Source organism: Seriola dumerili, unplaced genomic scaffold, assembly GCF_002260705.1.
Source record: "Seriola dumerili isolate Sdu_G_001 unplaced genomic scaffold, Sdu_1.0 BDQW01000306.1, whole genome shotgun sequence".
Classification (NCBI taxonomy): domain Eukaryota; kingdom Metazoa; phylum Chordata; class Actinopteri; order Carangiformes; family Carangidae; genus Seriola; species Seriola dumerili.
Window position 1 is genome coordinate 735,896 of NW_019174561.1, and position 14,734 is coordinate 750,629.

A 14,734-nucleotide genomic window follows, 5' to 3' on the forward strand; every position below is an offset into this window, starting at 1 on the left:
TAGTCTCTGGTTCTGGTCTCAGCAGACTCCTCGTCTGAGTCTGGGTCTGACTGAGTAGCTGAGTCTCTCTGATGTTTCCTCTAATGCTAACCTGTTAGCGGGACACATATACAGCATATATTAATATTAATAATAGCTTAAAACTTTAACATTTCACCGTACCTTAAAGCAGTCATGAATCATTTCTATAAGAGTGATGTCACGATGGTCACCAGCTGGATGTCATGTTTTAAATTCTTTTTTTTTTCTTGTTTGCTTGTTTGTTTGTTTTTCTTCATACTTCACTATTTCATGACTGTTTTTTATTGCTGACATGTTCAGTGCAGCTGTAACTGTCACTGCTGAGACGCCTCAAAGAAGAAGACAAAAGCCAGGGTCGGTTTGATTGAGACTGAGGTTGGTTTATTCAGACATTATCATTGCAAGTAGAATAAATCTACATGCATCACATCACGATACGTCTGCAGCAAAATCATGCAGCGGAAACAGATTCTCTAATTTCGAACGAATGAGACGCGGCGGGATTAAAGGATAACACATTCAGCACGTTAAGTGTGATCAAGGCGTGAGTTGAGCTGCACAGAGCCCACAAGTTATTTCCTAAAATCTTTCATATATTCACTCGGGAGGTGAAAGAGAAATCTCCATCTGAAGCTCAGCGTTCGATATTTCCAACTCGCAGAGGATCCAGTCTGTAAAAGGGTCATTTTATTCCAGGAAAAACGCACATCAATCATTACCACATTTACATAAAAGCATTAAAGGTACATGAATACTTCATGCTTTTTAAGCAAATGGAGTTTCTTCCGTGTTTACAGAACTGTGATGAGATTATTAAAGTACTGTATGTCCACACGTGTTTTTTTATGGTGCAGGAATATGAGTGTTTGAGGTGTCACGTGGTGAATGATGTGATACTGAATAATAAACATCATGAAAGTATGATTTTAAAGAAAGAAAGAAGGTCTTTCATGTATAAATACAGGTGACAAATGAAATGGAAAATCTGAATAAATGAGACAAACAAATGCAGATGTATCTATGAATGAAACATATGCAACGGCCTTCACAGTCTCTCTGGGAGCGACGTGTTTGTAACATCATAAAGCAGCGTGCGGTAACAGAACGCATGTTCTATATTATCAAAGACCAAAGACTCATGTTAATAAAGGCATTTATAACGTAGGTTCACCAGCAGCTCTTTGTGACAGTTCACGTTACCTTGACGACGACAAAATAAGCTGCGGAAAATTGTGGGTTTGAGACTTCCTCCCTTTGTAAACAAACAAATAATGTTGGATCAGATCTGGAATTGATCATCATGGCATCACAGGACAAACAACGACACTCAGTTCACCAGTGAGTTCTCAGAAAGTTTAACATTTATACTTAAGCTGCTTTTTCTCCTAACGTCAACGTTCGGGGGTTCCTTCTTTTCATGTGTGTTTCTTCTATTTTTTTCTTTTTTTTTTTGCTGCGTGACGGCGACCGTTTACAATTTTTTTGAGGCTTCTGGGGGCGTCCGCTACGGTGGCCCTGAGAGCTCAACGCACTGCAGCTGCAAGAAAACAAACACACAAACGTGCTGCAATTTCTTCAGTTTGACAAAAGTGATGAACTTTGTTCAGTGTTGTTCAGTTTTACAGTGGGACAGTCCAATAAGCCATCGTGGACTTACCAGGAACCCGCCTCAAAGTCTGTGAGACCACGAGGGTGGGACATCAGGATTGGGCATAAGTCTCAGCCTACACCCCTCCACGTCTGACCTTTTGACCCCTGGTTCCTCCCATCTTCCTCGACCCTCGTTCGTCCTTCCATCTAATTTTCATAAATAATTCGTCCTTGTTTTTAATTTCAGTCACTTACTGAGAGACTGTTTCTTGTTTGTGGAGCTAAAATATTTTCTCTCTGCTCTTGTCGTGACCTCTCACTCTCCCTCCTTCCCCGACAATATTGAATCTTCCTCCTCCTCCTCCTCCTCGTCCTCCACCTCCTCTTCTCTCCCTCATATTTCTCTTGTCATCTGTTATCGGTGTGTGTGGACACAGCCTGGTGTCTGCGCTTTATTTAACCGTGGGCGACTGGGATGACATCCGTATGGTTTCCCTCTGGGACGGCAACTGCTACTAAATCGCCGCATGATGGAGGGATGGAGAGAGAAGGAGGGAGAAGGAGGGAGGGGGTGAGGGTGGTGAGGTTTTCATCCTTTAGAAAGGTGAGAAATGATTTTTAAAAAATGGAGTTAGGAGGGAGGGAAGAAGGGGAAAGAGAAAAAAACATGGGAATTTGATGACAGACAGAAAGACTGAGAGGGAAAGAGGGGGGGAAGAGAAAAGATGGATGGACAGAGGAGCAAGTGAGAGTAAAAGAGGTGGAAGGATGACAACTCAGATAAAGGAGGAGGTAGAAAAGGGGCAGAGGAGAAAATCTGAAAAATGCTTGAGGGGAATGAAAAAGAAGAGAAGAACAGAGGGGTAAGAATGGAGAGATGATGGGAAATAAAAGGATGAGGAAAAACATGGCTAAAGATAAACAGATGGAAAAAAGAATAGGAGATTGGAAAATACAAGCAGGAAAGGGATGGAGAGAGATGGAGGGATGAGAGGCAGAACAGTGGAAAGATGAGCAGGACTGAAAGAGGAGGACAAAAGAGAAAGGTAAAGAAAAAGTGAAAATCTTTCTCTCTCTCTCTCTCCATCACGATGGAGGGATCGTGGTGAACGGCGTCAGGAAGCTGATAACTTGCTGCAATCTGTCACAGCACTCATTACTGTCTACCTCCAACGCTCCGAGAGAGAGGGAGGGAGGGAGGGGTGGAGAAGAGAGGAGGAGGAGGGGGAGGGGAAGGAAAAAGGGAGAAAAGAAGAGGAGAGAAGGTGAGGAAGGAAAGGAGGGAGTGAGTTTTATTATTGATTTCTTCGTCTTGTTTTTGTCTTTCTTTTCCTCCATCTTTTACTCCTTATCTTTCTTCCTCTCTGCTCCTCTGGTCCACTCCTCTCCTTTGCCATCACTTTTTTCTCTCTTCTTCATTAGTCTTCTCCTCCCTCTCTCTTGCTTCCCTCCTTCCCGTCCGGTCCAGTTAAAACCAGTTTGTGTGGACGGTGTTTAACTGGAGCGGACTGGTCCAGCTGCTCTGTGCTGGCTCTCACCGCTCGGCAGACGCCGGCCAGAGGAGAGCGGCAGCTCGGTGAAACAATGTCGCCCCCTGTTGGTGAGAAAAAAACACATCCACCTGCCAGAAGAGGAGGAAGAGGAGGAAGAGGAGGAAGAGTGACGTTGACTTCATATATGAAACAGACCACTGAGGATAAGTTATGTAAAGTAAAGCTTTATTATTTTCTTATTTTGTGTCTTTATATGTTACATTACCCATAATTCACTGAATTCTGTTCAGTTTGCATGGGTTTTATTTTGATAATTTTTCTTTATTTTTTCTTTCTTTCTTTCTTTCTTTCTTTCTTTTATTTACTTTTCTCTTTAATATTATGTACATATTGTTAATTTAAATGATAAAACCAATCCAAACTGCTTCATGAAACTCGTTTCTGTCAGTAATAATTATAAAATGTCACAAATGACGTGGTTGAACGAAGTCCATCGAGGCAAAATTCATGAGCATTCAGCTGAGAGAGTCGTGCATGCATGAGGTTATTACTGATGTTTCATGCAAACTGACTTTTGGTTTTCACCTCAGAATAAAGTGATTTAAATAAACCGGGTGAATCATCTCTCTGACTGCCTGACTGCTCGTGTTACTGACTGTGTCACGTCTCCAGATCTCATCAGTTACATCGGTGAGTACGGAGTTCATCAGAACCAGTAGGAATGATAATGAAACTACAGAGATGAGACGCAGGTTGTAACAGACTCTCTCTGTTGAAGCCTGTTTAGCTTTGGAACAGTGACTTTGACCTGCTGCGTGATATTTTTCTGCTTTGCTGTTTCCCTATCAACGTTTTAAATGGTTCAAACTGATGTCAGAGGTCAGAGGTCAGCTGCAGGACAGCCGTCCCTCAGACAGAGTTTTGACTCTAAGGAGGAGTTGAAGGACGGTTTCTTACTATCTACAGTCCCACATTACTTCCTGTATTATCTTTCAATTAGTGTCTTTTCACACATTTTCATTTTCCTCTTGTTGCTGCACAACGAGCAGCGATAAGTGTTTATATCGTGTTACTCTGAAGATGATGCTGCAGCATTAATGCGTGCATTTACACTTTTTACACATTTTCATGCAAAAATCATAGTTAGAGTTTTAGGACTGGAGGTTTTTGTTCATAATAATTTGCTTTAATGGTATTTTTTTATATATATTTTTTTATGATATGTCTTATTTTCTGCTGTGATGGCCCCATTTAGAGAGACACTGAGAGGAAAGAGAGAAGGCAGCCTCATGATAATGCTTTTTTGTTCTAAAATATGAAGCCAATTTAACTCAATATGGAGACAGATGAAATAGGCTGAAAGCAATAAGCAAAGACAATAACGCACACACAGAGAGAGAGAGAGAGAGAGAGAGAGAGGGAATCACAGAGCAGAGAGAATTAATATGAGTCTCACTTCTACAGCAGTTTCTTCTCTCTCTGCTTTTATCTTCATCTAAACACCAACACAGATACAACAAAACCAGACAGCATCCAGCCGGAGGTGTTACTTTTTGGTAAAAGAAGACCCAGAATTAAAGATCAAAATCTAGAGCAAGAGACTGCAAGATTAGTCTTTTGATTACTTCTGTAACCCCCCACCCCTGCTCACCCTCGTTCCCTGCTCCGATACCCCAACCTCCACCTCCACCTCCTCCTCTTCTCACTTTGGTTTTCATTGTTGTGAAGCCCTTACACATCACTTCCAATTGGGTCAGATATTAGGGGTCGGGGGGGGGGTAGTATCTGTCTTTCAGAAACTCTTGCTGCCTTTGTGTCGTATCACCGTGTCCGTGTCAGCTGCCGTCTCTTTATCTGACACGACAGCTCGATACGTCCCATCACCGAGGCAGGAGACACAGAGCGGGACGACGACATACTGGAAAATTATACTTGACTATGAATTCAACTGTCAAAACTCTCCTCATTGTTGCAGCAAAGCGTGAGCCAGGATTCCCCCCCCCCCCCCGACCTGACTCCCTGCTTCTGTTTGGACAGTCCCGACAGGATTCGAACTAGACACTGCATCACTGGCACATTACAGTCCTAAACAAACCCACCACACCACCCTTTACCTTGACAGGTTCTATTTGAGCACTTTTAAGTCTTCACTTTGGATGTCGGACTCATGAGGATTGTCACTATTTGGTAAGACAGTTCACACCAGAGCTTTTCAAAGTTTATTTTGGATCCTGGAGGGCTGAGGATTGAACCCAACACCTCAAAATTCCAGATTAGTCATCCTACTTCCCGAGATATTTGAACAGAGATATTTGAAAGATCTTTCTGAGAGATTTTAACTCTTTCCAATAAGAAAGTTAAGGACTTAAAGAAATACAGCTGCTAATTGTTTGGCCAAATGGTTTCAGGGGATTTCAAGGACTGTCTTGAAATTCTGAGGTTGTGGGTTCATCCTCAACTAAAAGTTAATTTTTGATGTCTGACATCCAAAGGACAGGCACAAGAGCTCTGGGAAACGACACTTAAATGATCCTGACGAAGTGGCTCAAGGAGTCGGAGGATGTCTAAGTGGTTTTGAGGTCAAGGGTTCGATCGTTGTGATTGTCACTAAATGTCCAGTGTCCAAAGTGACGGGTCAAATAACTCAGGTTGTTATAAAACCACCAAGCTTCACGAGTCTTCACACACAGTCCACACCTGGAGTAAACACACAACAAGGAGCTCAGGGTGTTAGAGGAAGATCCTCATCAGGGTCACTGAATCCCAACACCCAAACACATTCTGAAGTTTTCGGGTTGTGGGTTCAATCCCTAAGGAAATGGTGCTCAAGTGTCTCTGACCAAATGAAAGTTGGAAGTTCTGATGGTGAGGGTTTGATCCTTATGAAGCTCAGTGAAGTTTTGAAGGTAAAGCCCAAGGTGAAGATCGAGAAGCGCTAAGAAAGAAGCTTCCAGTGCAACCAGTTGCGTGGTGCGTTCGTTAGGGACCGGAAAGTGCAGCGTCTTGACTCTAAGCCACAAACGTGAACCTCATGGTGGTGCCAGAGGAAATGCAAAATCACAGGATCACAAAAATCATTAGGATTCATCCTCTGGGATCCAAGAATGGTTGTGATGAATTTCGTGATGATCCATTCAGTAGCTGTTGAGATACTTCAGCCTCAGAGTGGGACGTGAGGAAATGGACTGACGTATACAGAAAAAAGTGAAGGGGGGTGGGGGGGGCAGAGAAAACAAAGGACAGATGGAAAGTGACGAAATGATGAAGCAAAGTGGGATTAAATGAGTAAATCAGAAAAAGACAAGAAGAGGTACAGTGAAAGTAGAGAGAGAGAATTTCATGTGTGAGCTCATCCAAAAAAGCACAGCGAGAGAGAGAGAGAGAGAGAGAGAGAGAAAGAGTTGGGGCGCACCATCAAATATTAACCATGTTGTTTAATATTTAATGCTGGAAATCAAAGATGCTTCACACACACACACACACACACACACACACAGATCATCCTGCACCATGTGCCCAATACTTTGGCAATTTCAAGGTTACAAACCTAATTCATCCTCACAGATGAATCAGCATCAGCAGAACCAACTGGTTACACCTGTTTGCTGAATACATCACAGATAAATCATTCAGTCCATCCATCCATCCATCCATCCATCCCATCACACCAGCATTCCTGTCGCCACAGAGACACGTTTCCACGACTATTGAACACAGCCACCTACACCACAGTGCAACAGAAAGTCTATTTATTGTCATCTATTCATTTCTGCTTCAGACAGATTCTCTTCTACACTGATTTACCCCAGGTAGCTCTATAAATTTGTTGTTTTTCTACTTAAGAAGCTGTTTATTCTTGTTCTGGCCTTCGAGTTCATCTGATCTCAGTTCATTTGAGGCCAGTTTTACAAATGTCTGTTGCACCATGTCTGTAGGTGAGATGAGGTAAAACTATGTACAAGTAGTTGAAAGAAAAAAACATACAGAGGCATAATAATAATTACAGTAATAGCCGTATTAGCATTCTCTTTGCTTGAGCAGCTGTACATAAATTAGGTTTGCTTGAAGTGCTATAAATACAGAAGTGGCAATTATCAGACAAATAGCCTCACTGAGGTTTGAACTCAAGCCTTTTTTTCTGTTAATGACTGTTATGTGGAAGAGGAAGTGCAGGGTGCCATGCTTTATTAATGCCTAAAGAAGAGGCCGTCTGTGTGCTGTAAATACATTAGTGGCAAATACCTGATATACAGCAACAGTGAGATTTAAACCCAGGGTGGTTGTACTTTTATTTGAGGGTAGGGGTTGAATAATAGGGGTGGAAGTTGGGGGTTGCTGAGCTCTAAAATTAAGACTTAAAGTAGACCGTACCATCCTCAAATGTCTTTTCTGCTCTTGTGCGTTTCACAGACTCTGTAGGTAAATGAAAGTAGCACAAGCTAACTATCTAGCTTGTTTAATACACTTCTCTTTTCTAAATCAGATTGTTTCAAGAATCTTCAGATGAATGCTAACGTTAGCTAGTTTCAAATTTTAGCCTTAGGTCACAACTTAGCTAAAATTAGTTAGCTAGTTTCTAACTTTAGCCTTAGGTTACAGGTTACAGTTTAGCTAATGTTAACTAGTTTCTAACTCTAGCCTTGAGTTAGTTTAGCTAATTAATATTAGCTAGTTTCTAACTTTAGCTTTAAGTCACAGGTTACAGTTTAGCTAAAGTTAGCTAGTTTCTAACTTTAGCATTAAGTCACAGGTTATAGTTTAGCTAATGTTAGCTAGTTTCTAACTTTAGCCTTAAGTTACATTTTAGCTAAGTAATGTTAGCTAGTTTCTTACTTTAGCCTTAGGTTACAGGTTACAGTTTAGCTAATGTTAGCTAGTTTCTAACTTTTGTCTTAAGTTACAGTTTAGTTGACTAATGTTAGTTAGTTTCTAACTTTGGCTTTAAATTGCAACTTAGCTCATGTTAGCTAGTTTCTCACTTTAGCCTGAAGTTGCGGTTTAGCCATTGTTAGCTAGCTGATACCACCCACCCTTTCATTTCCAGTGTTAGCTTGTCATTTCATGGCCAATATAAAATGTCATATATTGTCCAATGTTACAAACACTGGAGCTCAGTCATGAGCAGTGAGACGATGGAGGATTAGTTGTTGTAGAGAAACGTTTTTACATCAATATTAGAGTTTATTATTTCATGTAAATAGTCAACATAATAACATTTTCAGCAATAATTATTTAAATGTGTTTGCATTCTGTATTTGAATGGAACTCTGGGGCTTATTATTTCACTGAAATTGCTCTTTCCCCCAGCAACCACTTAATTAAATTGCAGACATGTTTCCCAGTAACTTTTGGAGTTCAGTCCCTCGCCCTTCAAAATGTGATGAGGACTAAATGAGTCAGATTCAGCTTTTAGCTTGGGGATCAATCAGTGTCGTGGAGAAACATTTGTGTTTCATAACAACTGTAGATACTCGAGTGGACGGAGAGTTGAACAGAACCGGGAATTATTATAATACAGAGAAGGTGAAGAAGAGGAAGGAAAAGTTGAATGAAGGTACACTGAGGTCACAGAGAGGACGGACAAACCTCAGGACGGAAGATTGTTTCAGTAAAAGCTGAGAAGTTCATGGAAGAAGAGAGAAACAGGTATACAGGGAATATCTGAGAGAGGAAGGAGGGATGAGTGTTAACTCCTCTAATCTCCCCCTGCTCATTTCTCCTCCTCCTCTCTTTCTTTTCTTTTCCTGTCCACCTTTCCTTCACCCTTTGATAATCTCCTGTTTTCTCCTCCCTTTGTCTCTGAGCAGCATTTTTCTCCTTTCATCCATTATCTACTCACTTCACTTCCTGTATCCTCTCTCTTCCTCTCCTTTCCTTTCACTGGTTCTGTCCGTTTTTAGCTTCATCTCCCCCAAATCTCGTCTGCCTTCTTTTCCTTTTTATTCTTCCCTTCTTTCTCCTAAAATCGTTCCTTCTCCTCTTTTTTCCTCTTGTTTCGTCATTTCTGTTATTTATATTTCCTTTCCCTCACCTTTCTTCTCTAACCTCGTCTTCCTCCCTTTCCCTCCTCTCCAAATCTACCTCTCCTTCCCTTCCTCCCTCTTTACACTAATCTTCTCCCGCTGCATCTTCTCTCTTCGATTTCCTCCTCATCTCCTTTCCTCTTTCCCTCTGTCCTCTCTGTGCTTCCTCTCTCCCTTCCCTCCTTTTCTCCTCTCCTGTCCTGTCATTTTCTCTCATCCCACTCCATCCCTTTTTCTCCTCAGAGATTTTCTCCCACAGGAGGCGGCAGGAGCTAATCCCAAAAAGCTGTTTTGAAAGGCGGCAGAGAAGCAGCAGCAGCAGCAGCAGCAACCCCCCCCTCCAATTTCAAAACAGACAAACACCCACAAACCTAACACCATCTCTCCGTCTCCTCTCCCTCTTTCTCTTCACTCCTCTTTAATTGTTGGCGGATCTGTGCGCACACTAAATAAAAACACACACGTCCATAAACTCTCTCTGGCTTCGTGTTTAACGTCATCATCCTCTCCCCTGACCAGTCGACCGGAGTCACTGCTGAGCTCCGTGTGTGTGTGTGTGTGTGTGTGTGTGTGTGTGTGTGTGTGTGTGTGTGTGTGTGTGTTAGTGTGTGAGTGTGCATGGGGATCACCGCTCGGAGAAGCTGGACTTGTAGCACAGTGTGGGCGGAGGAAGCTCGCTGGAGCCAGCAGCTATAATGAGGCCTTGTAATAAACAGATAACGCTGTTTGATTCTGCACTGCTCCTCCATCTCAACTAGCGAATGCTCCCGCTTTTTAATTTTAATTGCACCATCTCGTTCTGCAAACTGCTTTTTTTCTTCTTTTTTTTAAAAAAAAAAGCAAATGTCTCCCACGGTGGCAGTGAAGAACAAAAACAGGCTTCCGGCTTGCCTTTCGTTTCATGTTTTAATAAACTCATAAAAAGAAATATTTGGAGTCCAACAACAGGGAGACATATTGCCTCCCTGTGTACGAGAATCTCCTCGGCATGAAATTGTTAAATGTGCTCTAAATAAGGTGGCAATGAAACAGAAAATGACTGGCTGGTATCGGCGGTGGGTTGGGAGGACGGAGGGAAAACAGCTCAGGCGGATTCTGGAGGACGTGATAAGGAGAATTGGTTGGGAAAGGAGGAAAAGGAGATGAGAGGGGGGTGTGGAAGGAAGCAGAGGGAGGGGGGATAAAGTGCGGAGGGAGAAAGGAGAAGAAAAACACAGGTGGGAAGAAGAGAGGAGACTAGGGAAGGGAATGAGAGAAGGGGGGATAGTGGACGAGGAGATGAGGTGGGAAAAAGATGAGAGGATGATAAGAAGAGGGGAGAGTAAGGGAGGAGATTAGATCAGGTGAGGGAGGAGGAAAGGATGAGGGGAAGAAAAAGGGAAAATACGGAGAAGAACAGGGAAGAGGAAATGGCGAGGTGACAAGAAACAGACGTGACCAGGTAAGAGAGGAACAATGGGGGAGAGAGGGAGAACAGTATAAACAGGATTAGACAGGAAATGAGAGAAAATAAGCAGAGATGAGATTTCAGGAGGAGGGAAGGGGAGTAAGTGAGGAGGCGTGGAGGAGAAGGTGAGGAGGAGAGGAGATACAGGAGGAGAGGAGAGTATATAGCGAACACAATGGATTTGGATGACAGAGTCAGAGACCTCCAAATCCCCTGAAGAAAACAACACAGCGAGGCAGAGAAAGGCAGAGTCCTGCATGAGGGGAGATAGAGGTAAAACCAGAACCAGCCCACATCCTCTGCACTGTCCCTGGCCCCCGAACCAGCAGCGTTACCCAGTGTCGCTTTCCAAAAGCACAAAAACTGTGCGGCGGCGGCGGTGGTGGTGGTAGCGGCGGCGGCGGCGGCAGCGGCAGCAGCTGTGTAATCCAAATTCCAAAAAGGCATGTAATTAGAAGAGTTAAATTGGGAGCGGGAACTGTTGTGTACGTGGTGCGAGGCGGGCGCTTATTTAGGAAATGCCAAATCGCCTCTTGTTTTTTAAAAAAAAATAAAAAGTTAGAGACCAGATTTTGCAGAGCACAACATTTCTATTACTGCTGCTACTGTGACATCCCGGGAGACAGACGTGTCAACTATATTTCTACTTATATCTCCATGTCGTTATGAGATTAACTTTGTATAATTATGATTCTGGAATCCAGCAGTGTGACCTACCACTGAACCCTTGGCTCGTTTTTCTTACCTGCTGAAGACTCACCTCTGATGACGACAGGCTGAGCTCGATACACGTCACGTACGGCGGTGCAGAGTTGGACGTGTTATTTCAAATGTTGAATGTGTTCATGGTTCGTGTCGAGCACGGTGTGAGGGGAGCGGCAGCTGGAGAATATCTCGGTTGGATCATCTGTATGTAGGATAAAACCAGGTGAATAAATATTTGATATAAATCTAATAAAATATCTAGTTCTTTGATGAAACGCTGCAGATGATGCTGAGAGCTGCGAGACTGAGTGGAAGAGGCTGAATCATGGATTCACTTTCAGGTGGAGAAGTTTAATCCTGCAGCTGAACGCTCGAACCAAACCACAACCACACTGACATCGCTCCCTGGTGAGCTGTTTCCTGTTCAGCTGTTATCATTCTTATTGGTCCACAGAGTTGTGACATCACAGAATTTGAAGAGAAGCTTGTCTTTAGAAAGATTCTTCTTCTTCTTCTTCTTCTTCTTCTTCTTCTTCTTCTTCTTCTTCTTCCTCTGAAATAAATGAAATGAAAATTGGCACACTGATAGGAGACACTCCCATGATGCCTTTCACCAAGTTTAATTTCATGTCTGCGCCTGAAGCGCTCTAACGCCACCACCAGGCCAAAGTTGGAGGTATGTTCACATGTGTAACCAAGCGCACTCTCTATCATCAATTTCCGCCATATTGGATTTTACCTGCGTGTTTTTTTCGTACTTCTTGGACAAACTTTGTCCAATCTTCACTGAAATTGGCACAGGTGATCTTCGGAAGAATTGTGACCAGTGCATGAGAGCTTTTATTTTGACAGAACAGGAAGTGATATATTTCTTCTTGATGATGAGCTACAGCAAATGTCTGCAATTAATACGACTCCTCCTCAACCCTGACTTATATTTAGAGCGCGCACACCGCCGGGGGCTGGAACGCTATGTTTTCTATTTGGCTCCGATATGGCTCCATGAACACACACACACACACACACACACACACACACACACACACACACACACACACTTGTATCATTCATAAATTTACAAAGACACAAAATCTAGAGACCGACACAAACCCACATGTACATGTGAACAGCACAAATAAAAGTGTTTTTCAGATGCACAGGTATATCAAGGTACTAACATGTGAACATTACACACACACACACACACACACACACACACACACACACACACACACACACACACACACACACACTAAGCTTACAGCAAATCTCATGCATATGAAGGAGTGTTGGCATCAGCAGCCCTGTGGGGGAATGTTAGCTCCTTATGCCCATGTCTCATTCTGATCCCCCAGGGAGCACAAAGCACCAAGTGATGGCCAACACACACACACACACACACACACACAGATACAGATACAGCAATAGAGAGAGAGAGAGATGGGAAAACACAATTCTCCAACGGACCTGATGCCAAATGTGTTGATGGATTTATCTTGGAGCCAAACGCACACGTACACACACACACACACACACACACACGAGCGAGAGGGCATCGCTGCAGAGTCAGTGGCAATAAAACCGTGGCGCCATTACCCACAAGTCACTGTGTGCCAGTACCCATCATCCTTTGCTTCAATCTTGAGCCTGGAAGGTGAAAAAAGATGGTGGGATGCGAGGAGTGAAAAAAAACAGCAAGAGGTGGAGAGAGAAGGAAAAAATGGAAAATATATACAACCGCAGTTCCTCTAACGACCACTAGAGTCTGGCTCCAACAGTGAGTCAGTCCCCATAGACTCCCATGTTAAAATGTCCAATTTTACAGCAGAAATCAACATGTTTACAGCCTGGTACAGAAACTGTTTTGGTCTCTAGATTTCCTCCTTCATGACACCTGTTTATATAACTCACCTGTTTATATAACTCACCTGTTTACACTTTATTAAGGACTACAGTTATGGAAGATTGAGGGCGTGGCCTCTTTGAGTGACAGGTGGGTGAGTGTATGCTCTCCACAAACTGGCTCCACACGCGCCCCTCCTCTCTGACCATTTTTGGATTAGCCTGGATTTAGGGGTGGAGTCAGTCCCTGCCAAGATGGCGACAGTGGAGCAGCTCACTCTGAGCTTCGAAAGAAACCCGTGGGTGATGTCAGAGTTTTTTTTCTTCTTCTTCTTTCTTTTCTCCATAAGGAGTGTCTCATTTGTGACAGAAAGAAGAGTGATCTCAGTTTCCTGCTTCTTCTCACCTGACAGTGATGAGCTTCATCACGATGATGTCAGGTTGTAATCAAACTCCAGACATTTGCAGCAGAGCAGAGGAACTTTCATCCTGCACCACTGATCACAGGAGCCTCCATCATTAGCCACATGCCAGTTCCATTTAATAAGTAAAACAATTAAAGCAACAAGTCGCTCTTTGTATTTTCGTCTTGCATTTCCATTATCTCTGCAGTGCAGCAGTGTTTGTATTGTTCTTTCTCAAACTGCATTTTACAGCCCGAGGCACCAAAACAAGACGCTAAGTCAACTGTTATTTGGCATCCGAGCAGTTTGGATGTGATTTGTAACATTTGAGAAACTTCCACAAACAGCTAACGTGGTGTGTCTCGCCGTGTTTCCGCCTGTGAATCTGTCCTGTGTTGAATATCTGGGGCCTTTGCTGCTGCTTGGCACCGTTCTTAATCTCAGTGAGCAGACGTGTCGGCCGGAGCCGTCCATTTAAAGGCCTCAGCTCTTCCTTCCAGCAGAACTGCCCCGCGGTGCGTTCGCTGCCTTTTCCCCTCCGCCTCACCACCGGCTCTTTGTTCACGTTTTCATTCACCTGTTTTCTCGTGGACTTCACATCAGACAGTCTTATCGGAGATTTTTCTGAATTTGTTTACCAGCCTCTCGCATCAAAGTGTCTTGTCTGGCTACAGACGTTTATTTACCGTCTGCAAGGAGATTTGAAATTTGAATTCTTCGTAAACCAGAGACTGAGCCCAAGTTCCTCTCTCACCTGAGTGAAAGTTTATCTGTCCTTGCTGCTTTGGCAACACTTTTCTATTTATTTCCTATTTATTTATCTCAAAAAAGAATAAAAAAGATGAATGTAAATGTGCGTAACGCAGGATCTCCTCACACAACTTTTACTCAAACGAAACTCCATTTTGTATTTTGGAGCATGTGCAGTCAAAATCAGAAAACATCAACACACATGCTGCAGCTACTGACGGACGTGTTTCCGGGGGACATTAAAAAGTGGTGAACCAGACTTGTTGTTAAATGCTCCGTGACTCTTGAAGTTAAAAGCAACGAACAACAAGTCGTCTATGTTCATGTTCTTTTTTAGATAAACAAGTCAAGTCTTTTGTTTGTGTGTGTTTTTTTGTTTTCAGCTGCAGACACTCGTTAGGCCTAATTCTGCTTTATTGATTTCATTTTGTACACAGCGACCACCTTGTCCTGCCCCCC